At 43.3% G+C, this 26,502-nt stretch overlaps 1 protein-coding gene across 2 annotated transcripts in view; it reads left to right on the top strand.

Moving 5' to 3' along the window:
* Nucleotides 1-26,502, top strand: part of LOC110535257 (protein 4.1) — a 118,054-nt gene that overhangs the window by 4,020 nt on the left and 87,532 nt on the right. The gene's annotated exons all lie outside the window — the stretch shown is intronic.

The following is a 26,502-nucleotide window of genomic DNA, read 5'->3' as shown; positions in this document are numbered from 1 at the left end:
ATACTGTATGGTAACCTGAGCTTCTGAGTGCAAGATCGTTATACACTGATGAAATAGTTCTATTTCCTTTTTAAGATTGTAACATAAAATCTCAGTTTGCACTGCGCTCTCCCTCATCAAAGTTAGAAGAACCAGCAGGGCTATGCACAAAGCTATGCACAAACCAACTCCCTCATCTCTCCTGTCATCTTAGCTTTCAAACACATACACACACACACACACACACACACACACACACACACACACACACACACACACACACACACACACACACACACACACACACACACACACAGACACAGACACACACACTAACACTCAGAAATGATGACAGTCGGCACCAGCAGCACCCAGAGAAGGCCTCCACGTGTTGTTTGATATTATAAAATCTGCCACATCTCACACTAGACAAGATCAGAAGTGGATTCCATTCACAATACACTGGTCTACTCAACGAATCATAGATCTACTAGTGACTATTGTACACTGAAAGTCGACTTCCTCTCACCCTGGACTCGGGGCTATATGCATGTTGCATCAATGAGTCCATTTAAAAAGGTGAACGAAACTGCAATGAATAGAGGTAAGGGCCATATTCACAAAGGGTCTCAGAGTAAGAGTGCTGATATAGTATCAATTTAGCCTTTGTGATCATTCTGGATAAAATGACATGTTTAGGGGGACCTGTCTACGTAAACAACAGGTGTAGACTAACAGTGAAATGCTTACTGATGGGCCCTTCCCCACAACGCAGAGAGACGAATAGGAAAATAATAACAAAGAATAAATACAAAATGAGTAACAATAAATTGGTTAAATACACGGGGTACCAGTACCGAGTCGATGTGCAGGGGCACGAGGTAATTGAGGTAGATATGTACATATACTGTAGGTAGGGAAAAAGTTACTAGGCAACAGGATAGATAATAAACAGTATCAGCAGCGTATGTGATGAGTTAAAATAATTTGTGCAAAAAATGTCAATGCAGATAGTCTTGGTAGCTATTTGGTTAACTATTTAACTAATTATTTAGTTGGTTCTGGACTTGGTGCATCGGTCCCACTTCCTGTGCAGTAGCAGAGAGAACAGTCTACTTCCTATTCAGTAGCAGAGAGAACAGTCTACGACTTGGTTGGCTGGAGTCTGACAATTTTAAGGGGCCTTCCTCTGACACTGGCTGGTATAGAGATCCTGGATGGTAGGGACCTCTATATTATCATGGTCCATGTGTGTGAACCATGATAACTCCTTACTGGAAGTTCTCGACTCATTCCACTACACCCCAGTCGATGTGGAAGGGGTGTGCTCGACCCTTCTTTTCCTGTAGTCCACAATCAGCTCCTTTGTCTTGCTGACATCGTGGGAGAGGTTGTTGTCCTGTCACCACACTGCCAGGTCTCTGACCTTCTCCCTATAGGCTGTCTCATTGTCGTCGGTGATCAGGCCAATCATCGTTGAGTAGTCAACAAACGTAGTGATGGTGTTGGAGTCGTGTACGTCGTGCAGTCGTGAGTGAGCAGGGAGTACATGAGGGGACTAAGCACGCACCCCTGAGGGGCCCCCGTGTTGAGGGTCAGCGTGGCGGATGTGTTGTTGCCTACCCTCACCTGGGGGCAACCCGTCAGGAAGTCAGTATCCAGTTGCGGAGGGAGGGGTTCATGTTTTACACATTTCGGCTACTAATGGAAAACGAAATGCTCATCAACAGACCTTTTTCCACCCCCCCAGCATCAAACCAAAGAGCAACAATAATTTGACTCAGTTTTAAGTCTTATCAAATCTTTATCAAAAGTGAACATTGAACTGACAAATGTGCCCAGTGGGTAGGTGCTCTCAGCTGACTCAGTGGAGGTCCTTGTCATACACTGTGTGATGAGTGTTGCACATTGACTGTAACAGTAATAATGATTTGTTTGTTCATTGACCATGTCTGCCGTTTTTGGACCTTAAAAGCTCTTCTATTGATGTACTCGGCCATGATTGAAAAGCTCTTCTATCGATGTACTCGCCCATGATGAAAAGCTCTTCTCTTCTATCGATGTACTCGGCCATGATTGAAAAGCTCTTCTATCGATGTACTCGACCATGATGAAAAGTTATTCTCTTCTATCGATGTACTCGGCCATGATGAAAAGCTCTTCTCTTCTATCGATGTACTCGGCCATGATGAAAAGCTCTTCTCTTCTATTGATGTACTCGGCCATGATGAAAAGCTCTTCTCTTCTATTGATGTACTCGGCCATGATTGAAAAGCTCTTCTATCGATGTACTCGACCATGATGAAAAGCTCTTCTCTTCTATTGATGTACTCGACCATGATGAAAAGCTCTTCTCTTCTATTGATGTACTCGACCATGATGAAAAGCTCTTCTCTTCTATTGATGTACTCGGCCATGATGAAAAGCTCTTCTCTTCTGTCGATGTACTCGGCCATGATGAAAAGCTCTTCTCTTCTGTCGATGTACTCGACCATGATGAAAAGCTCTTCTCTTCTGTCGATGTACTCGGCCATGATGAAAAGCTCATCTCCTGAGTCAATATTGGTCCTTCTGCTGTCTCTGGGATTTTATATCATTGACTGAAAGAATATTGTTCCAAGTCAAGCGAACAATTGGTGTCAGCGGTCTCAATGATGATGCTTAACAGGGTAAGAATAAGTAGCCCGACTTGCTCATTGATTTTGGGTCTTTTGACTTGTCATTCACACTGGAGGTCTGACCATGGCCGTTGCTACATATGAGGACACCAAGGTCCGGATACCAAGGTCCGGATACCAAGGTCCGGATACCAAGGACCGGATACCAAGGACCGGATACCAAGGTCCGGACCGCTGTACTTTCTTTTCTAATTTGAAAAAATACATAACATTATAAAAAATATATTTAGTACACAATAAAGAAAATAAATGACGGGTCACATGTACATATTGCTCCCAGCATTGATCAATGCTTAGAACCCTTCTATTATCGATCTGACTGAGTCCTAATAGCTCCTGCCTCTTTACAAACTAGTGGAAACATGAACAGGGGTTTGTTCATTATGTTTGGCTGCGTCCCCCGGATTGGCCTTTTTAGCAGCACGTTCACCACCCTCTCAGCTGGCTAGCTCCGCCCTCTCGCCGCACAGGACGAGAGTCTGAGCTGTGAAACAAACCGCCCCAGCTTGCATTAAGCAACTTGAGATGGGGCTGACAGTGTGTTTGCGAGATGGTGGACAAAATGCCATTTTAAAACCGTCCTGGGATTCCTGCCGTGTCTACAGACATCCCCCAAACAAACCAAACCTGGCTTTTGGAGAATGACTGCACAGCTGGTAAATAGTCGCTTCTAGATATGTCTGTCAGTCAGGTGGCTAGCTGCTGGCAGAGACCTCTATTGCAGTAATGTTGATGGGCTCTGGCTAGTATTACTTACAGTGCCTTCAGAAAGTATTCATACCCCTTGGTTTATTCCACATTTTGTTGTGTTACAGCCTAAATTCTAAATGGATTAAATATGCATTTATTCTTACCCATCTACACTGTTTTTATAAATGTTTGTACATGAAATGCAGAAATATCTCATTTACATAGGTATTCACACCCCTGAGTCAATATTTTGTAGAAGCACCTTTGGTGGTGACTACAGCTGTGAGTTGTCTTGGGTATGTCTGTATCAGCTGTGAGTTGTCTTGGGTATGTCTGTATCAGCTGTGAGTTGTCTTGGGTATGTCTGTATCAGCTGTGAGTTGTCTTGGGTATGTCTGTATCAGCTGTGAGTTGTCTTGGGTTTGTCTGTATCAGCTGTGAGTTGTCGTGGGTTTGTCTGTATCAGCTGTGAGTTGTCTTGGGTATGTCTGTATCAGCTGTGAGTTGTCTTGGGTATGTCTGTATCAGCTGTGAGTTGTCTTGGGTTTGTCTGTATCAGCTGTGAGTTGTCTTGGGTTTGTCTGTATCAGCTGTGAGTTGTCTTGGGTTTGTCTGTATCAGCTGTGAGTTGTCGTGGGTTTGTCTGTATCAGCTGTGAGTTGTCTTGGGTTTGTCTGTATCAGCTGTGAGTTGTCTTGGGTTTGTCTGTATCAGCTGTGAGTTGTCTTGGGTTTGTCTGTATCAGCTGTGAGTTGTCTTGGGTTTGTCTGTATCAGCTGTGAGTTGTCTTGGGTTTGTCTGTATCAGCTGTGAGTTGTCTTGGGTTTGTCTGTATCAGCTGTGAGTTGTCTTGGGTTTGTCTGTATCAGCTGTGCACATCTGGATTTGAGGATTTTCTTCCTTGCAGATTTTCTCAAGCTGAAGTTAGATGGGGAGTGGTGGGGAATAGCAATCTTCAACTCTTTCCACATATTTTCATTGGGATTCAGGTCTGGGCTTTGGCTGAGCCACTCAAGGACTTTCATATTCTTGTTCTGAAGCCATTCCAGCGTTTCTTTGGCTGTATGTTTGGGGTCATTGTCCTGCTGGAACGTAAATCTTCACCCCAGTCTGAGGTCGTTTGCACTCTGAAGCAGGTTCTCATCATGGATTTGCCTGTATTTGGCTCTGTTCGTTGTTCCCCCTATTGTTACCAGTCTCCCAGTCCCTGCTGCTGAAAAGCGTCCTCATAGTGTGATGCTGCCACCACCATGGTGTTAGACGGGTGATGAGCTGTGTCTGGTTTTCTCCAGACAGCGTTTTGCATTCAGACTAAAGAGTTAAAAGTTTGTCTTATCAGACCACAGAGTCTTTCACATGCCTTTTTGCAAACTCCAGGTGTGCTGTCAAGTGCCCTTTTCTCAGGAGTGGGTTCCATCTGGCCACTCTCCCATTAAGCCCAGATTGGTGAATTGCTATAGAAACTGTTGACCTTCTGGCAGGTTTTCCCATTTTAGCCAAAGAACTCTGTAGTTCTGTCAGAGTGGTCATTGGGTTATTGGTCAACTCCCTGACCAAGGTCATTCTTGCCCACGTGCTCAGTTAGTCGGACGGACAGCTCTAGGCAGTCTGGGTAGTTCCATATTTTCCGTTTCCCAATGATGCAGACACCTTGCTCTTAGAAACTTTAAACACTCTAGAAATTATTTTATACCCTTCCCCAGATATATGCCTCATCACATGTCTATCTTGGAGAACTACGGACAGTTCCTTATACTTCATGGTATAGATTCTGCTCTGACATACACTGTCAACTGTGGGACCTTATATAGACAGGTGTGTTTAAAAAAAAATCATGTTCAAACAATGGAATTGACTCCAATCAAGTTGTCATGACATCTCAAGGATGATCAAAAGACATTGGATGCACCTGAGCTAAATTTGGAGTGTCATAGCTAAAGGGTGTGAATACTTATTAAGTAAATTAGATATTTCTGTATTTAATTTTCAATAAATGTGCTAAAATGTCTAAAAACATGTTTCACTTTGTCATTATGGGGTATTGTGATATCATTATGGGGGTATTGTGATGTCATTATGGGGTATTGTGATGTCATTATGGGGTATTGTGATGTCATTATGGGGTATTGTGATGTCATTATGGGGTATTGTGATGTCATTATGGGGGTATTGTGATGACATTATGGGGTATTGTGATGTCATTATGGGGTATTGTGATGTCATTATGGGGTATTGTGTGTAGATGGGTTAGAGATGATTATACATTTGTTTTATCCATTTTGAACAACATGTGGAATATATCAAGGGGTATCAATACTTTCTGAAGGCCCTGTAGCCAGCTAGAAGGATGAGGTAAGAAGCTAATGTTAAACAAAGCCCACCTCAGCGGGAGCAAGAAATACGCTAATGATATCTCATAATACTACTGAGGCTATTGAGACAGACAGTGATGTGGCGCTCAGTGGTGAAGCTGCGATGCATGTAGGAGGAAGCAGAGGAGACACAGAGAGAGAGGTTAGTACAGTGGTTCTCAAACTTAATAAACATTTCAGGACCTTAAGAAAATAAGCTACTGTATGTTTCAATATGAACATCTCCAGCCTATCTTCCCTATAGGTCGACATTACAATCCAATCAACACGCAAATAACACAGTCGTAAAAATCTCCGATGTTTTCGTTTCTTCGCTGATGTGAATAATTTCTCCTATTTCCCCCTCCTTTTCAGCGGTACAACATCACAATTGTGTAGGTAATAGGCTATGTGTTTATAGATGGACTGAGGTGAAGGAACCTACATCAGCCAAGGTGGTAATGGTGATTTTTGCTTGTTTTTTGCCGTTCTCCAAATAGCATGTGAAAGTTCTTGAACTGTTTAGGGATTTTGCGAATGAGCTCTTGACCTCACTAAATCTCAAGCCCCTGGGTCTGACATCAGGGCCGAAGGTTTCACCAACAGCTGGGATTGCTGTGTTAAAACAGGAATCGAGCGTGAGAAACAGAAAAGTACAGGGAAGCACTAATGACATAACCCCACTGTCGACGTGCCCCTGTCTGTAGAAGGATGCCTGGGTAGCCTGTTGTGTATTTAGTGGTGAATGGGTAAACATTGGTATCCTTAGCTGTGGACTAGATCAACTCAAAAAGCTTTTCAGCGTCAGTTCAGCTGCTTGGAGAGCTTACATAATGAATGCAAATAGGTACTCTAGATGGATGTTCGTGACAAAAACACACTTTTCTTTTAGGAGTGGCAGTCCTCGTGGACTTTACTTTTTAATAGATATTTTATTAATACAGAAAGAGGATGGGGTAGCCTACTTTGTCGAGACACACACGTCGTGGCGTTTTGACGATCCTCTGTAGGTTCCACTTCTCATTTGGCTGGCTGTGCTGTGATTGGCTTTCTCTCCAACAAATTGTGCCCACTCTTCACATTGAGTCCACTGTAAAAGTCTGTTGGAGGTTTCAGACATCATTAAAGGTGGTCTGTGTTGAGGGGCTGCCAGAGCCAGAGCCCATTTGCTCAGCAAAGCAATTATAGTCTCTGTCTTATTAGATAGAGTGCCGGGAGAAATAAAAGGAAGTCTGGAGCATGGAAGAGGAGTGTTCCATCACCTCAGTCAGTGTGTGTGGGACTAAGCTTGTGTGTGTAACCATCCCTAGAACGTGACACTGAGCTACTCCACTCCTCCTCACCATGGGCCATGTCTGCTCTGACTGACTCAACAGCAGTACCTACATGGGGGGACCACACAAACACACACACACACACACAGACAGACAGACAGACAGACAGACAGACAGACAGACAGACAGACAGACAGACCTACAGTGTCATCTCTTCTGTACGCACCATGCAGACAGACAGTCAGACAGACAGACAGTGTCATCTCTTCTGTACGCACCATGCAGACAGACAGACAGTGTAATTTCTTCTGTACGCATCATGCAGACAGACAGACAGACAGTCAGACAGACAGTGTCATCTCTTCTGTATGCACCATGCAGACAGCCAGACAGTCAGACAGACAGACAGTGTCATCTCTTCTGTACGCACCATACACACAGTCAGACAGACAGACAGTCAGACAGACAGTGTCATCTCTTCTGTATGCACCATGCAGACAGACAGACAGTCAGACAGACAGACAGTGTCATCTCTTCTGTACGCACCATACACACAGTCAGACAGACAGACAGTCAGACAGACAGACAGACAGTGTCATCTCTTCTGTACGCACATGCAGACAGACAGACAGACAGACAGACAGTGTCATCCCTTCTGTACGCACCATGCAGACAGTCAGACAGACAGACAGTCAGACAGACAGTCAGACAGACAGACAGACAGACAGACAGTCAGACAGACAGACAGACAGACAGACAGTGTCATCTCTTCTGTACGCACCATGCAGACAGACAGTCAGACAGACAGACAGACAGTCCCATCTCTTCTGTACGCACCATGCAGACAGACAGTCAGACAGACAGACAGACAGACAGTGTCATCTCTTCTGTACGCACCATGCAGACAGACAGACAGACAGACAGACAGACAGTGTCATCTCTACTGTACGCACCATGCAGACAGTCAGACAGACAGACAGTCAGACAGACAGACAGACAGACAGTGTCATCTCTTCTGTACGCACCATGCAGACAGTCAGACAGACAGACAGTGTCATCTCTTCTGTACACACCATGCAGACAGACAGACAGTCAGACAGACAGACAGACAGACAGTGTCATCTCTTCTGTACGCACCATGCAGACAGACACACAGACAGACAGTCAGACAGACAGACAGTGTCATCTCTTCTGTACGCACCATGCAGACAGTCAGACAGACAGTCAGACAGACAGTGTCATCTCTTCTGTACGCACCATGCAGACAGTCAGACAGACAGACAGTCAGACAGACAGACAGACAGTGTCATCTCTTCTGTACGCACCATGCAGACAGTCAGACAGACAGACAGACAGACAGACAGACAGACAGTGTCATCTCTTCTGTACGTACCATGCAGACAGTCGGACAGACAGACAGACAGACAGACAGTGTCATCTCTTCTGCACGCACCATGCAGACAGTCAGACAGACAGACAGACAGTGTCATCTCTTCTGTACGCACCATGCAGACAGACAGACAGACAGACAGACAGACAGACAGTGTCATCTCTTCTGTACGCACCATGCAGACAGACAGACAGACAGACAGTGTCATCTCTTCTGTACGCACCATGCAGACAGACAGACAGACAGACAGACAGATTACCGATTACATCACTATCAGCCAGTAGCTATCATCTCTCTCTTTGTTGAATGAAGACACGTGTCTGCTTTGTGCTGGACTCGCCCCACGCTGTGAATAATTGAGGATCTATTTAACCAGTCCTTTCCTCTGCAGTGACATTCAAGCACAAGATAGGTGAAAGTAAATTGGTGATCATTCTCGATATTCCTTTGACTTATCCTGTGTTTTTCAGTCAACATGAAGGAGAGGAGACAAGGAGAGGAGACAAGGAGTGATGCTTTATCAGTCTAACAGTATGTAAATAGCCATGTACAGTCAGTGTAATGCATGTATGCCTGTTACTTAATGGGACATTGAACTCGTGAATTAAGCATGGTGGTGGTGGTGGTGTGTTGGTTGAATGGAGTCCAGTCTCGTGAAGACAGGAGGAGAATTCTAACACACCAGTTCAGCTGCTGGGTCCATAAAGAGGATGGATGGGAGAAGCAGACCAGTCTGTAATGTTGTTTTATGGCCCTGTGGCTTTCCCTTCCCTTCATCTAGCGAATCAATCTGTCGCTCCTGATATTACACTTTCTTACCGATTCTTCATTTTTTTGTATTAGTTGTGGTTTAAATGACTGTGGGTTAGATCATGGTGCTGGTAACCAGGCATATGGGTTAGATCATGGTGCTGGTAACCAGGCATATGGGTTAGATCATGGTGCTGGTAACCAGGCATATGGGTTAGATCATGGTACTGGTAACCAGGCATATGGGTTAGATCATGGTGCTGGTAACCAGGACTGTGGGTTAGATCATGGTGCTGGTAACCAGGACTGTGGGTTAGATCATGGTGCTGGTAACCAGGCATATGGGTTAGATCATGGTGCTGGTAACCAGGCCTGTGGGTTAGATCATGGTGCTGGTAACTAGGATTGTGGGTTAGATCATGGTGCTGGTAACTAGGACTGTGGGTTAGATCATGGTGCTGGTAACCAGGACTGTGGGTTAGATCATGGTGCTGGTAACCAGGACTGTGGGTTAGATCAGGATGCTGGTAACCAGGCATATGGGTTAGATCATGGTGCTGGTAACCAGGACTGTGGGTTAGATCATGGTGCTGGTAACCAGGACTGTGGGTTAGATCATGGTGCTGGTAACCAGGACTGTGGGTTAGATCAGGATGCTGGTAACCAAGCATATGGTTTAGATCATGGTGCTGGTAACCAGGACTGTGGGTTAGATCATGATGCTGGTAACCAGGCATGTGGGTTAGATCATGGTGCTGGTAACCAGGCCTGTGGGTTAGATCATGGTGCTGGTAACCAGGCATATGGGTTAGATCATGGTGCTGGTAACCAGGCCTGTGGGTTAGATCATGGTGCTGGTAACCAGGCCTGTGGGTTAGATCATGGTGCTGGTAACTAGGACTGTGGGTTAGATCATGGTGCTGGTAACCAGGCATATGGGCTAGATCAGGATGCTGGTAACCAGGCATATGGGTTAGATCATGGTGCTGGTAACCAGGCATATGGGTTAGATCATGGTGCTGGTAACCAGGCCTGTGGGTTAGATCATGGTGCTGGTAACCAGGCATATGGGTTAGATCAGGATGCTGGTAACCAGGCATATGGGTTAGATCAGGATGCTGGTAACCAGGCCTGTGGGTTAGATCAGGATGCTGGTAACCAGGCATATGGGTTAGATCAGGATGCTGGTAATGCCAGGCCTGTGGGTTAGATCAGGATGCTGGTAACCAGGCCTGTGGGTTAGATCAGGATGCTGGTAATGCCAGGCCTGTGGGTTAGATCAGGATGCTGGTAACCAGGCCTGTGGGTTAGATCAGGATGCTGGTAACCAGGCATATGGTTTAGATCATGATGCTGGTAACCAGGCATGTGGGTTAGATCATGGTGCTGGTAACCAGGCATATGGGTTAGATCAGGATGCTGGTAACCAGGACTGTGGGTTAGATCATGGTGCTGGTAACCAGGCATGTGGGTTAGATCATGGTGCTGGTAACCAGGCATATGGGTTAGATCAGGATGCTGGTAACCAGGACTGTGGGTTAGATCATGGTGCTGGTAACCAGGCCTGTGGGTTAGATCATGGTGCTTGTAACCAGGCATATGGGTTAGATCAGGATGCTGGTAACCAGGCCTGTGGGTTAGATCAGGATCCTGGTAACCAGGCATATGGGTTAGATCAGGATGCTGGTAATGCCAGGCCTGTGGGTTAGATCATGGTGCTGGTAACCAGGCCTGTGGGTTAGATCATGGTGTTGGTAATGCCAGGCCTGTGGGTTAGATCATGGTGCTGGTAATGCCAGGCCTGTGGGTTAGATCAGAGTGCTGGTAACCAGGCCTGTGGGTTAGGTCAGAGTGCTGGTAACCAGGCCTGTGGGTTAGATCAGAGTGCTGGTAACCAGGCCTGTGGGTTAGATCAGAGTGCTGGTAACCAGGCCTGTGGGTTAGATCAGAGTGCTGGTAACCAGGACTGTGGGTTAGATCAGTGTGCTGGTAACCAGGCCTGTGGGTTAGATCAGAGTGCTGGTAACCAGGCCTGTGGGTTAGATCAGAGTGCTGGTAACCAGGCCTGTGGGTTAGATCAGAGTGCTGGTAACCAGGCCTGTGGGTTAGATCATAGTGCTGGTAACCACGCATATGGGTTAGATTAGGGTGCTGGTAACCAGGCCTGTGGGTTAGATCATGGTGCTGGTAACCAAGCCTGTGGGTTAAAGCATTGTGCTGGTAATGCCAGGCCTGTGGGTTTGATTCCCTCATGGGCCACAAATAGTTTTTGTCACTGTTTGTGTCAAAAGGTTTTAGTCTAACAAAATGGATCCTAGTCCTCCTGGTTTATCAGACAAATCTTGGTATTACTGACACACTGATGTGTTTTTCATTTCATTCTTGCTTCCATCCTTGACATTAAGGGCACAGTAGTGTGCAACAGTAATGCAGGTGACTGTGTTCATTTGAAATGGAACACTAATCTGTTGGTGGCGAGGGATTGGGGGTTTACTACAGTCATCCAGATTAGCTGTAATCCAATGGCTAAATCACAGTTTTGGACAATGTGTGTCTGGATTGGTCATAGGCTGGACAGATTCTGCAGGGTGTGAAGAGACAGTGTAATCATCAAGGGAAAGGGCAGCTTCTAGGGCAGTTGGGAGGTATTGAATGTTGATTGAATGTTGATAGAATGTTGTTGACAGCGGGATACTGTATCTGTGCTTGGACCACACTAACACGTTGAGGAATTTGAGACATAATTGATGTATTTCGTTGATAACAGATGATTTGTGTATAGGGCTTTTTTTTTGGAGAGGCTAAGTGACGATTACCCGGCCTATACTCTCAGGTAAGAGAAAGTGATGGTGTTTTAGCCCTGTTATAGGTTGACCCTGGAGAGTGGCTCTCTTAGCCTTGGGCACCACTTCAGCACAATCTGATTTAGCCTCTCTCCCACAGCCTCTTCACACTATTACATGGCAGTATCCTGCTGGCAGCAGATGGATACGACCCCATCAGCAATACATCAATAGCATGACATGGAATGCTTACGATATGAAATTCATCAAGTGTTTTCTAAACGAACATAGTGCCATGCTGACTTGCTCTCAGGAAACAGTCGTACATTTTGTCTGTACAGTCATTATCACGTCTGGTTATATTGCCTGCCAGAACAGCCCGTAATAACAGGATTCAGGGCTCCCTTCATCTTCTCTCTTCCTTTATTTCGCTCACTCACTTGCTACACACACACACACACACACACACACATACACACACACACACACACACACACACTCTCATCTAAAGTGTGATTGGCGATGTGATGGGTTTCTATTCGACTCATGGGATACTGACAATGGAATACTGGGCTACTGACACTGGCAGGCAAAAATTATTATGATCGTCCGTGAAGAAACATTTAAATGTGTACTCCATTCAGATCCTTACACTTGAGTACACTCTGTAAGAATTCACAGTTTCAAAATGTGGTTGTGCATCAACACTTTTCCCCTTGTTACACTTGTCGTGTCTTTGGCTATGCCGGATTAAGTGATATGACATGCTATTCTATAAAATAATTTATCCGGAATTAATATTACCTGATTGAGCTAATCATGTAAATGTAATTAACTAGAGAGTCGGGGCACCACAAAATAATTTTTATAGAGGTGTTATCTTCCGAATAAACTCTTAAAGACCTAGTAATATTTTACATCAATAGCAGTCAATATTAATCGTCACCTTAATTCAGTCTCATCTGAAAGTTGTAAATTCTTGGTTATCTGCACTAACCCTGGCTAACAAGTTGAATCAGCAATACAAAATTGGGTTTCATTATTTATTTAGTAAATACCCAACTAATCACACAGAATTACATATACACAGAATTAATCATACCTTGATTACAAATGACGTCATAAAGGAAAACGTCCCTAGCGGGCGGAACAGATATGACAGCTGGATACACAAAAGAAAAGGGCTGGGGTTGAGTGGAAGAGCGGGAAGACTGAGGACCAAAGGAAGAAGCTGTGCTATCATAAATACAGTATTTTATGCATTCTAAATTACCGCCCATTTGGAAAAGGAAAATGCAATAAATATTTACTCTGAGCTGCGCTTCAGTAGGTTGGTGGTAGATGGAAGGCCGTGTTGCCAAACCAAGTCCTTTGTCCTTTGAAGAACGTCTCTGGTGGTCAATTGAATACGTTGTATTAACGTCGTTGTGTGATAGACGGGATACTCTGTCTGTTCCTTCCTAACCCTCGTTTGCAGCTGCTGTTGCTAACTCAACGGCTAGGAGGTATCACTTCTGTAATGAATAAGAGTTCAAAGTTCATACCATTCGCAACCAAAGCTCACGCTGATGTTGGCTTCGTTCTGTAGTTATTATCTGAACCATTCTGACATCGGACCGTCGTCCTCACATCCTCGGAACAGGAGGTTACATTTTCGTCAAGGGCTTATATAGTGGAGGGAGAAAAGGGGTGTGTTTCATAGTTTACAACCTATGTCTCTGTTCAATTGGTCGGATTACCAGAATATAGTTCATTTCCCCCCACCTTCTGATGTTCCCAGAATCTCTATGTTAACCAAGGGGTTTTCAAATGTAACATCAGTAGGGTAGAGAGAGGAAAAAGGGGGGAGAGCTATTTATGACTGTCATAAACCTACCCCCAGGCCAACGGTCATGACACACTGATAGCTCATGTCAGCTAACATTTTTTAGATTGCTAAATTAGTTTAGCAGCCAGCTATCTAAACTTGTTATCATGGTTGAAGTACCGGCTGGGGTGACACCCACTGATTTTGTTAGTCAGTCTCACTCAGATATCATATTAAATAAAACTGCAAACATTTTTCTCCACCCTATTTCAAAATATGTAGAATTGCATGAATTTAGTTATAAAATTGTTAACCCTTCTCTCTGCCACATGGCAAAATGTGTTGAATTGTAGAAAACTTGCTTTAAAACTGCAACATTTTCTCTACACTCCAAGACAACGTGAGTAGAATTGCACAAAATGAAGTCTAAAATGTTTTTAAAAATTCTGCGCTGTCAATAAGGGGCCACTAAAATGTTTTTAAAAATTCTGCGCTGTCAATAAGGGGCCACTAAAATGTTTTTTCAAATTCTGCGCTGTCAATAAGGGGCCACTAAAATGTTTTGCTCGCAGTGTGGGAGTATGGATGTGGGTACACAGACCCGGGAGCAACTGCAGCCCCTCAATGATTAATGAAAAATGTTGTGGCCCCCACTCCTATCAAAGTTTACCATGCCTGGTCGATGTGCATAGGGGAGACCTGGGTTGGTTGTCTCACAGTGCTAATTAATTCCAATCTAAATGGAGCTGTGTAATATTTTTAAGGTTAAAATTGCTGAATTCTTTGAAAGAACTCAATTCATGTGAGCGTGACAAAATATTGAAGTGAGGGGAATTTGTTTTTCAAAGGTAAAAGAAAATATATAAACATATATTGGTATTTTATTTTTATATGTTTACTTTATGGGAGTATCTATGAACAACTATGTTTGTTGAAAATAGGAAAGGGAGTGCTGTATTTCAAACCTATTTCTGAGTTACTAAGTCAAGCCATGTGGTTACTAGCATCTTCATTAGCATTGGGGGGTGGTTGGGGATGGATGTCACATGGAATGTGGGGTTGGTTGTCACTATCAACTCCATTATAAAACAATGTCAGGTTGGTTGTCACAATCCGACCCATTATAGCCATATTGTTCAGGGATATTACCACTGCCAGTATAATAAAAATACAGTGCCTTGCGAAAGTATTCGGCCCCCTTGAACTTTGCGAACTTGTGTCACATTTCAGGCTTCAAACATAAAGATATAAAACTGTATTTTTTTGTGAAGAATCAACAACAAGTGGGACACAATCATGAAGTGGAACGACATTTATTGGATATTTCAAACTTTTTTAACAAATCAAAAACGTAAAAATTGGGCGTGCAAAATTATTCAGCCCCCTTAAGTTAATACTTTGTAGCGCCACCTTTTGATGCGATTACAGCTGTAAGTCGCTTGGGGTATGTCTGTATCAGTTTTGCACATCGAGAGACTGAAATTCTTTCCCATTCCTCATTGCAAAACAGCTCAAGCTCAGTGAGGTTGGATGGAGAGCATTTGTGAACAGCAGTTTTCAGTTCTTTACACAGATTCTCGATTGGATTCAGGTCTGGACTTTGACTTGGCCATTCTAACACCTGGATACAGTGCCTTGCGAAAGTATTCGGCCCCCTTGAACTTTGCGACCTTTTGCCACAATTCAGGCTTCAAACATAAAGATATAAAACTGTATTTTTTTGTGAAGAATCAACAACAAGTGGGACACAATCATGAAGTGGAACGACATTTATTGGATATTTCAAACTTTTTTAACAAATCAAAAACTGTAAAATTGGGCGTGCAAAATTATTCAGCCCCTTTACTTTCAGTGCAGCAAACTCTCTCCAGAAGTTCAGTGAGGATCTCTGAATGATCCAATGTTGACCTAAATGACTAATGATGATAAATACAATCCACCTGTGTGTAATGAAGTGTCCATATAAATGCACCTGCACTGTGATAGTCTCAGAGGTCCGTTAAAAGCGCAGAGAGCATCATGAAGAACAAGGAACACACCAGGCAGGTCCGAGATACTGTTGTGAAGAAGTTTAAAGCCGGATTTGGATACAAAAACATTTCCCAAGCTTTAAACATCCCAAGGAGCACTGTGCAAGCGATAATATTGAAATGGAAGGAGTATCAGACCACTGCAAATCTACCAAGACCTGGCCGTCCCTCTAAACTTTCAGCTCATACAAGGAGAAGACTGATCAGAGATGCAGCCAAGAGGCCCATGATCACTCTGGATGAACTGTAGAAATCTACAGCTGAGGTGGGAGACTCTGTCCATAGGACAACAATCAGTCGTATATTGCACAAATCTGGCCTTTATGGAAGAGTGGCAAGAAGAAAGCCATTTCTTAAAGAGATCCATAAAAAGTGTTGTTTAAAGTTTGCCACAAGCCACCTGGGAGACACACCAAACATGTGGAAGAAGGTGCTCTGGTCAGATGAAACCAAAATTGAACTTTTAGGCAACAATGCAAAACGTTATGTTTGGCGTAAAAGCAACACAGCTCATCACCCTGAACACACCATCACCACTGTCAAACATGGTGGTGGCAGCATCATGGTTTGGGCCTGCTTTTCTTCAGCAGGGACAGGGAAGATGGTTAAAATTGATGGGAAGATGGATGGAGCCAAATACAGGACCATTCTGGAAGAAAACCTGATGGAGTCTGCAAAAGACCTGAGACTGGGACAGAGATTTGTCTTCCAACAAGACAATGATCCAAAACATAAAGCAAAATCTACAATGGAATGGTTCAAAAATAAACATATCCAGGTGTTAGAATGGCCAAGTCAAAGTCCAGACCTGAATCCAATCGAGAATCTGTGGAAAGAACTGAAAGCTGCTGTTCACAAATGCTCTCCATCCAACCTCACTGAGCTCGAGCTGTTTTGCAATGAGGAATGGGAAAAAATTTCAGTCTCTCGATGTGCAAAACTGATAGAGACATACCCCAAGCGACTTACAGCTGTAATCGCAGCAAAAGGTGGCGCTACAAAGTATTAACTTAAGGGGGCTGAATAATTTTGCACGCCCAATTTTTCAGTTTTTGATTTGTTAAAAAAGTTTGAAATATCCAATAAATGTCGTTCCACTTCATGATTGTGTCCCACTTGTTGTTGATTCTTCACAAAAAAATACAGTTTTATATCTTTATGTTTGAAGCCTGAAATGTGGCAAATGGTCGCAAAGTTCAAGGGGGCCGAATACTTTCGCAAGGCACTGTATATGCTATTTTGCAGACACTTTTATCCAAAGCGACTTACAGTCATGCGTGTGTACATTTTACATACGGGTGGCACCGGTAATCGAATCCACAGCCCTGGCGGTGTAAGCGCCATGGTCTACCAACTGAGCCATATAGGACCACCGTATACAATAAATCCCAAGAGCTCCCTTCCCAGTAAACACCTTTGGCCAAAGTATCAACATGTGTTTGGAATATATAATGTGGAGAGCGTTTGCACATTGGGAAGACGTCGCTGAGATATCAGAATGGAATGTTGACGCTTGGCCGTCGTATATACGATGTAGAACTGTAGAATTTAGAATGTAGGTATTCTACACACATCTGTGAGACATCTTGCCAATTAGCAAACAGTGTGTAAACTGCATCTTCTCAATGCATCATGTGTACATCTGTTGGCTAGAGATATCTGTGCTTATCTGAGTTTGTTGTCTCTCTCACACATACATATTTTCTGTCAAACACCCACACATGCTCACACAAATGTCCTTCTGTCACATCACAGTTTAGCCTAATTTAACCATTTTCTACTTTTGTCAACACTGATACTAGAGTTTCACAAAGAGCTTGCCAATGTTCAAATATGAATGGATTATCAGCCTCTACAATAACTTTGATTGCATTGTTATATTGTCTTTGATTACAAGATAATTAGGTCTTTGTGGAGTTCTCAGTCATTCAGTGGATATTTTTCTGGCTGTTGTGGGCTGAGCATCGTTTCCATTTTGGAGTCTTGTGAAGACTTACTGTGGATTTGAAACAGAATTCTTGATTAGATGTTATTAGTGTAGAATGTGGAGCAGATCTCTGTTCTTACTGAAGATTGCCTCATACAGTATGTTTGGTACATTGCTGCATGTAGTCCTACAGTACAATACCCATGTTACATGGTAACAGTACAATACAGATGTTACATGGTAACAGTACAATACAGATGTTACATAGCAACAGTACCATACCCATGTTACATAGCAACAGTACCATACCCATATTACATAGCAACAGTACCATACCCATGTTACATGATAACAGTACAATACAGATGTTACATGGTAACAGTACAATACAGATGTTACATGGTAACAGTACAATACAGATGTTACATGGTAACAGTACAATACAGATGTTACATGGTAACAGTACAATACCCATGTTACATGGTAACAGTACAATACAGATGTTACATGGTAACAGTACAATACAGATGTTACATGGTAACAGTACAATACCGATGTTACATGGTAACAGTACAATACAGATGTTACATGGTAACAGTACAATACCGATGTTACATGGTAACAGTACAATACAGATGTTACATGGTAACAGTACAATACCCATGTTACATGGTAACAGTACAATACAGATGTTACATGGTAACAGTACAATACAGATGTTACATGGTAACAGTACAATACAGATGTTACATGGTAACAGTACAATACAGATGTTACATGGTAACAGTACAATACCCATGTTACATGGTAACAGTACAATACCCATGTTACATGGTAACAGTACAATACAGATGTTACATGGTAACAGTACAATACCGATGTTACATGGTAACAGTACAATACCCATGTTACATGGTAACAGTACAATACCCATGTTACATGGTAACAGTACAATACCCATGTTACATGGTAACAGTACAATACAGATGTTACATGGTAACAGTACAATACCCATGTTACATGGTAACAGTACAATACCCATGTTACATGGTAACAGTACAATACCCATGTTACATAGCAACAGTACCATACCCATGTTACATGGTAACAGTACAATACCCATGTTACATGGTAACAGTACAATACCGATGTTACATGGTAACAGTACAATACAGATGTTACAAAGCAACAGTACCATACCCATGTTACAAAGCAACAGGACCATACCCATGTTACGTAGCAACAGTACCATACCCATGTTACATAGCAACAGTACCATACCCATGTTACATAGCAACAGTACCATACCCATGTTACAAAGCAACAGTACCATTCCCATGTTACGTAGCAACAGTACCATACCCATGTTACGTAGCAACAGTACCATACCCATGTTACATAGCAACAGTACCATACCCATGTTACAAAGCAACAGTATCATACCCATGTTACATAGCAACAGTACCATACCCATGTTACATAGCAACAAGGGAAGGAAGATGGCGTAATAGTTGCTCTCTGAAAATGAGGGAAAATTGTACAGCATCACTCTCATTCATTGTTAAAAAAGTTTGAAATATCCAATAAATGTCGTTCCACTTCACGATTGTGTCCCACTTGTTGTTGATTCTTCACAAAAAAATACAGTTTTATATCTTTATGTTTGAAGCCTGAAATGTGGCAAAAGGTCGCAAAGTTCAAGGGGGCCGAATAATTTCGCAAGGCACTGTAAGTGTGCCTTGAATTCTAAATAAATCACTGTCAGTATCACCAGCAAAAGCACTCCCACACCATCACACCTCCTCCTCCATGCTTCATGGTGGGAACAACACATGCAGAGATCATCCGTTCACCTACTCTGCATCTTACAAGACACGGCGGTTGGAACCAAAAAATCTCACATTTGGACTCATCAGACCAAAGGACAGATTTCCACCGGTCTAATGTCCATTGCTCGTGTTTCTTGGCCCAAGCAAGTCTCTTCTTATTATTGGTGTGCTTTAGTTGTGGTTTCTTTGCAGCAATTCAACCATGAAGGCCTGATTCACACAGTCTCCTCTGAACTGCACTTGAAGAAACTCCTCTGCACTTGAAGAAACTTTCAGAGTTCTTGACATTTTCCGGATTGACTGACCTTCATGTCTTAAAGTAATGATGGACTGTCGTTTCTCTTTGCTTATTTGAGCTGTTTTTGCCATAATATGGACTTGGTCTTTTCCCAAATAGGGCTATCTTCTGTATACCACCTAGGGGTTGTCGATATGAACAAAAATTCATATCACAATATTTTCCACTGTCCGGACGATAACAATGTAATATCACGATATAATGTAAAAAAAAAAATGTTAAAAAAAATTATGATATTGCTTTATCCTTGTAGAAACTGAAAGGGGGCATTGCACATTTTATATATATATATATTATTATTATTTTTTACTTCTGTGGAAAACCTGTGCAAACTTGAAACATTAACAAAGGTATACGAGTTAAATAAATATGCAGTAAAATTTTATACAAAAATATTTAAAGTACACATTGCCCTTAGTGCTAAATGCTCTCTCAGAGGGCCAACTTGTTTGACCGAACGTCGGCAGTGGGAGAGAAGAATGCAGTGTTACGGATTTCGTTGGCAACTCTGTCCCGACATTCTGTGGCTCGCGATCTTGTATCTTGGGTCTGAAGTTCGAATCAACTTTCTGAAACCGACTTCCTCCACAGTTTGAATTGGTTCCATGTCTTTCGCTATGTGATACGTAACTGCACTCATTATCTAATTCCACTTGTTGCTCTTCTTGTCATAGGGAGTACCACTAACGAATGATGCCTTGCGTGATAGCTGAGTGAGGGTCTGTAGAAGATGTCTTGGGGGTTTGTTGCACGCATTCTGGTAGATTCTTCATATTCGCGCACATGCAAGGTTTTCAGGTGGTGAAAAATATTGTTGGTGTTTCCACCTTTGGCTAGCGTCTACACGACTTACACAGTATTGTTTTTTGGTCGAGATCGAATATCGTAAAGCCAAACCAGTTACAAACGTCAGAGATTCATGATTCCAAAAGGTTTTACAGCTGCAACATCGAGACTGACTGGTTGCATCACTGCCTGGTACGGCAACTGCTCAGCCTGCGACCGCAAGGCACTACAGAGGGTAGTACGTACGGCCCAGTACATCACTGGGGCTAAGCTGCCTGCCATCCAGGACCTCTATACCAGGCGGTGTCAGAGGAAGGCCCTAGAAATTGTCAAAGACTCCAGCCACCCCAGTCATAGACTGTTCTCTCTGCTACCGCATGGCAAGCGGTACCAGAGCACCAAGTCTAGGACCAAAAGCTTCTCAACAGCTTTTACCCCCAAGCATAAGACTCAAATGGCTACCCGGACTATACATTGTGTCCACCCCCCAAACCCCTCCACCCCCCCTTTTACGTTGCTGCCACTCTCTGTTTATCATCTGTGCATAGTCACTTTAACTGATCCTACATGTACATATTACCTCAAATAGCCCGACTAACCAGTGCACCCGCACATTGACTCTGTACCTGTACCACCTGTTTATAGCGACTGTTTTTTTTTTTTTTTTACATTTCTTTACCTATCTATTGTTTACCTAATACCTATTTTTTTACTTAAATACTGCACTGTTTGTTAAGGGCTTGTCAGTAAGCATTTCACTGTAAGGTCTACTACACCTGTTGTATTCAGCATTTCACTGTAAGGTCTACTACACCTGTTGTATTCAGCATTTCACTGTAAGGTCTACTACACCTGTTGTATTCAGCATTTCACTGTAAGGTCTACTACACCTGTTGTATTCAGCATTTCACTGTAAGGTCTACACCTGTTGTATTTGACGCACGTGACAAATAAACTTTGATTTGATTTACTGTCACTTAGGGTTGCACAATCAGTAGCTAGATAGCTTGCTTTGGCTAACGTTAGCTAGTTAGTTAGTTATTGGCTGTGTACAAGGGGATTGTTTGAAAGAGAAACTCACATCGACTACAACGAGAGATGGTACTCCCTTATTTCTGCTTATCGTCACCAACTAGTTAACTAGCTAACGAACTAACCACTATCTGTTAACTAGTGTTTTCCCTCTACAGTATGTGGTTAATTTTCAGAATGAGAGAATATGGTGAAAATGAGGCGTTGCTTGGATTCAGGGTTAAAGTGTAGCTAGATCTGGGCCTGGCTTACTGTAAGCTGGATGCTATTCACTATAGAGGTGAAAGGAACACCACACACTTTCCCTCTTTCCCACATTTGCTTCCACATTGTAGAACATATGTCCACAGGAAGAAAGTGTACAATGTAATAATGCCAATAATGTGCAGTGTAGCCCAAAGATATTGTTTTTGTTATGTTGAACTTGACAGTAACACATGTGTGTGTGTGTGTGTGTGTGTGTGTGTGTGTGTGTGTGTGTGTGTGTGTGTGTGTGTGTGTGTGTGTGTGTGTGTGTGTGTGTGTGTGTGTGTGTGTGTGTTATTTTTTCACACATGTAGCCTTGTGCACTTGATCGATGTCTACTATAGTGGCCACTATAATAGAGCAAAAATAGAATGCCTGTTTGTTTCATTCTATTTCTACTTTAAGATGTTTTGTGTGGCCACAAGCGTTCTATTATAAAGGCTGTCATGGCTAACTGAAATATTAATATTAATATTGTTTTTTTCTCAAGACTTGAGTGTCATTTGCAGTAAAGTCTAGGCAACAAATAACATTGGATTGCTTTCTTTAAAAAAATTTTTTAGCTGTGGGTTAGGTTCACATTAAGCACATTTTATTTTACACACAGAGACTGATCATGTAGATCATATTCTTTGTTGTTGCGTTTCCCCCGAGCAGGGTTTTTTGCATGTTTCAGTGCCCCAAAAAAATAAGTGTCACCTTTTTGTGCCCTCATCAGTTTGCATCCCTGTATCATACTGTGGGGATATCTTTTAGCTGCAGGGACTGGGAGACTAGTCAGGATCGAGGGAAAGATGAATGGAGCAAAGTACACAGAGATCCTTGATGAAAACCTGCTCCAGAGCGCTCAGGACCTCAGACTGGGGCGAAGGTTCACCTTCCAACACGACAACAACCCTAAGCACACAGCCAAGACAACGCAGGAGTGGTTTCGGGACAAGTCTCTGAATATCCTTGAGTGGCTCAGCCAGAGCCCAGACTTGAACCCAATCTAACATCTCTGGAGAGACCTGAAAATAGCCTGTGCAGTGACGCTCCACATCCAATCTAACAGAGCTTGAGAGGATCTGCAGAGAAGAATGAAGAGAAGAAACTCCCCAAATACAGGTGTGCCAAGCTTGTAGCGTCACACCCAAGAAGACTTGAGGCTGTGATCGCTGTGAAAGGTGCTTCAACAAAGTACTGAGTAATGTGTCTGAATGACTGTATGTAAATGTGACATTTCACTTTTTTATTTTTAATACATTTGCCGTTATGGTGTATTGTGTGTAGATTGATGAGGGAGAAAAACGATTTAATCAATTTTAGAATAAGGCTGTAACGTAACAAAATGTGGAAGAGTCAAGGGGTCGGAGAACTTTCTGAATGCACTGTACTTTTCAAATAAATACAAATGATAGATTTGTATACATTTTTTCCAAAATGCCAATGTAATTCAAGAACGTCCTTAACACAATAAAGGGCTTTGCATGGTCGGCTTCAGCTCAGACTAGACACGTTTTAGAAGACAGTTTGTTTTCTGTCTTTGAAAATGATTAAAAAGCTAATTCAATGTTCTTATCTCTGCCACTGCTTCTCCTCCACCTTCTCACTTACCTTGTGTTTTGACAGGTATTTCTTGAAGCATACTTAGTCATTAAGTTCCTGATTAAACCGTGATTGACTTGCCCCTCACGACAGATGCAGTCAAGTGTTTAATGAATCCCCCTCGGCTTTCCTATTTTTCACCCGATAATTAGGTGTCTATTGTAATGAGTCGTACCGTTGTGACGAAGAGCGACAGGAGCCCATCAAAATGACACCCGAAACACTGGAGTTGACTGGCGTTTCCTTGGTGACCCGGGTCGTGTTTATTTGGCACCAAATGGAGAGAGAAAAATGACTGAAACAGGTAGGGACTTCCTGGACTTGTTCAATAAGGAATATGCATCTTTGTTTTCCGTTGCTCAATGTTTTAACACCACAGGGTATTGCAGGGTTTTACAGGTGGTGCAGGTTTTTACAGGGTGTTGCAGTGTGTTGCAGGGTATTGCAGGGTATTGCAGGGTTTTACAGGATGTTGCAGGGTATTGCAGGGTTTTACAGGGTGCTGCAATGTATTGCAGTGTGTTGCAGGGTGTTGCAGTGTGTTGCAGTGTTTTACAGGGTGTTGCAGTGTGTTGCAGGGTGCTGAGCGTGCTACAGGGTGTTGCAGTACAGCAACAGGGTGTTGCAGGGTGTTACAGGGTGCTGAGCGTGCTACAGGGTGTTGCAGTACAGCAACAGGGTGTTGGAGGGTGTTGCAGGGTGTTGCAGTACAGCAACAGGGTGTTGGAGGATGTTGTAGGGTGTTAGAGGGTGTTGCAGTACAGCAACAGGGTGTTACAGGTGGTTACAGTACAGCAACAGGGTGTTACAGGGTGTTGCAGTACAGCAACAGGGCGTTTCAGGGTGTAACAGGGTGTTTCAGGGTGTTTCAGGTTGTTGCAGTACAGCAACAGGGTGTTAGAGGGTGTTTCAGGTTGTTACAGTACAGCAAAAGGGTATTGCAAAGTTTTGCAGAGTATTAGTGAGGTCGGGTACTGATGTTGGGCGATTAGGCCTGGCTCGCAGTCACCGTTCCTATTCATCCCAAAGGTGTTCGATGGGGTTAAGGTCAGGGCTCTGTGCAAGTCAGTGAAGTTCTTCCACATCGATCTCAACAAACCATTTCTGTATGGACCTCGCTTTGTTCATGGGGACATTGTCATGCTGAAACAGGAAAGGGCCTTCCCCAAACTGTTGCAACAAAGTTGGAAGCAAAGAATCGTCTAAAATGCCATTGAATGGTGTAGCGTTAAGATTTCCCTTCACTGGAACTAAGGGGCCTGAACCATGAAAAACAGCCCCAGATCATTATTCCTCCTCCACCAAACTTTACAGTTGGCACGATGCAATCGAGTAGGTAGCGTTCTCCTGGCATCCGCCAAACACAAATTTGTCCGTTATTCATCACTCCAGAGAATGCGTTTCCACTGCTCCAATGATGGCGAGTTTACACCACTCCAGCAGACGCTTGGCATTGAGCATGGTATTCTTAGGCTTGTGTGTGGCTGCTCGGCCATGGAAACCCATTTCATGAAGCTGCCGAAGAACAATTATTGTGCTGACGTTGCTTCCAGAGGCAGTTTGGAACTCGGTAATAAGTGTTGCAACAGAGGGCAGACGATTTTTACGCGCTACGCGATTCAGCACTCTGAGGTCCCGTTCTGTGAGCTTGTGTCGCATCCTATGGCATCCTATGACGGTGCCATGTTGAAAGTCACTGAGCTCTTCAGTAAGGCCATTCTACTGCCAATATTTGTCTATGGAGATTGCATGGCTGTGTGCTCGATTTTATACCCCTGTCAGCGACGGGTGTGGCTTAAATAGACAAATCCACTAATTTGAAGGGGTGTTCACATATTGCTGTATATATAGTGTAGCTAGTGCTACTTTATGGCATCATTCTCACTTGCAGGAACCTGGCTCACCGTTCAGACCTCGGCTGCCAGCTGGAGGAGTTAGGTTGGCCTTCACAGAAATGCATCAACCACTAAATGAGGCTTGGAGTCGGCACCGCTCAGGCAACCCTTCACATTTTCTGAAGGGTCTGAGTCAGAGTGCTCAGTCTCTGGGAACCTTCCAACCCATTTCCTTCTCATCCCACCTATCTGAAATTTGTTTTTTTGACGTCCCCCCAGGGTGGTTGGGGGGGGGGGGGGGGGGGGGTGTATGAGGACAGTCAACACTCAGCCCACTCTCTCTTCTTTGAACTGATGGAACTTGTGTAGATGAGATGACAGTCAGAAGTCAGACCCTGGAAAAGCTAATAATTCAATTTCAGATGAATCGTACTGGATCAGCAGGCCGTTAATAGGTGTTAACTTATTAATATATGCCTTGTGCTTTTGGGACAGTGTCCTGGGTGGTCAATGATATAATTATATAACGTTTTCACTTGGAAATCAGCAAGTCAGATATTTCTAAGGGAATGTAGTTTTAGGATGTTTGTGTACTGTTATTCATCTTTTAATTCAGGGTTAGCTTTTCAGCTATCTAATACAGATGTAGGAACTTCATTTGAGTCCGTTTGCTACAGCAGGAAAGTAATCCTGCAGCAACAGAAAATGTGACTTGTTATGTGGATTATAATGAATGGCCATTTTTGTAGGCGTTGATACACACTACTGGAGGCTGGTGAGGGGAGGGCGGCTCATAATAACGGCCGGAATGGAGCAAATGGAAGGGCTCATTACCACGAGCCTGTCCTCCCCAATTACGGGTGCCACCAACCTCCTGTGATATACACTATATATATATATATATATATATATATATATATATATATATATATATATATATATATATATATATATATATATATATATAAAAGTACACTACCTGACACAAAGTATGTGGACACCTGCTCATCGAACATCTCATTACAAATCATGGGCATTAATATGGAGTTGGACCCCCCTTGGTTGGGGGGGCCTCCACTCTTCTGGGAAGGCTTTCCACTAGATGTTGGAACATTGCTTCAATTCAGCCACAAGAGCATTAGTGAGGTCAGGCACTGATGTTGGGCGATGAGGCCTGGCACTCGGCGGTGAGGACTGTCAGCAACGGGTGTGGCTGAAATAGCCGAATCC

The sequence above is a fragment of the Oncorhynchus mykiss genome, chromosome 11 (genome assembly GCF_013265735.2).
Source record: "Oncorhynchus mykiss isolate Arlee chromosome 11, USDA_OmykA_1.1, whole genome shotgun sequence".
Taxonomy (NCBI): Eukaryota; Metazoa; Chordata; class Actinopteri; order Salmoniformes; family Salmonidae; genus Oncorhynchus; species Oncorhynchus mykiss.
The sequence above is the reverse complement of the archived record's forward strand: the minus strand, read 5'-3'. Positions and strand labels throughout refer to the sequence as shown.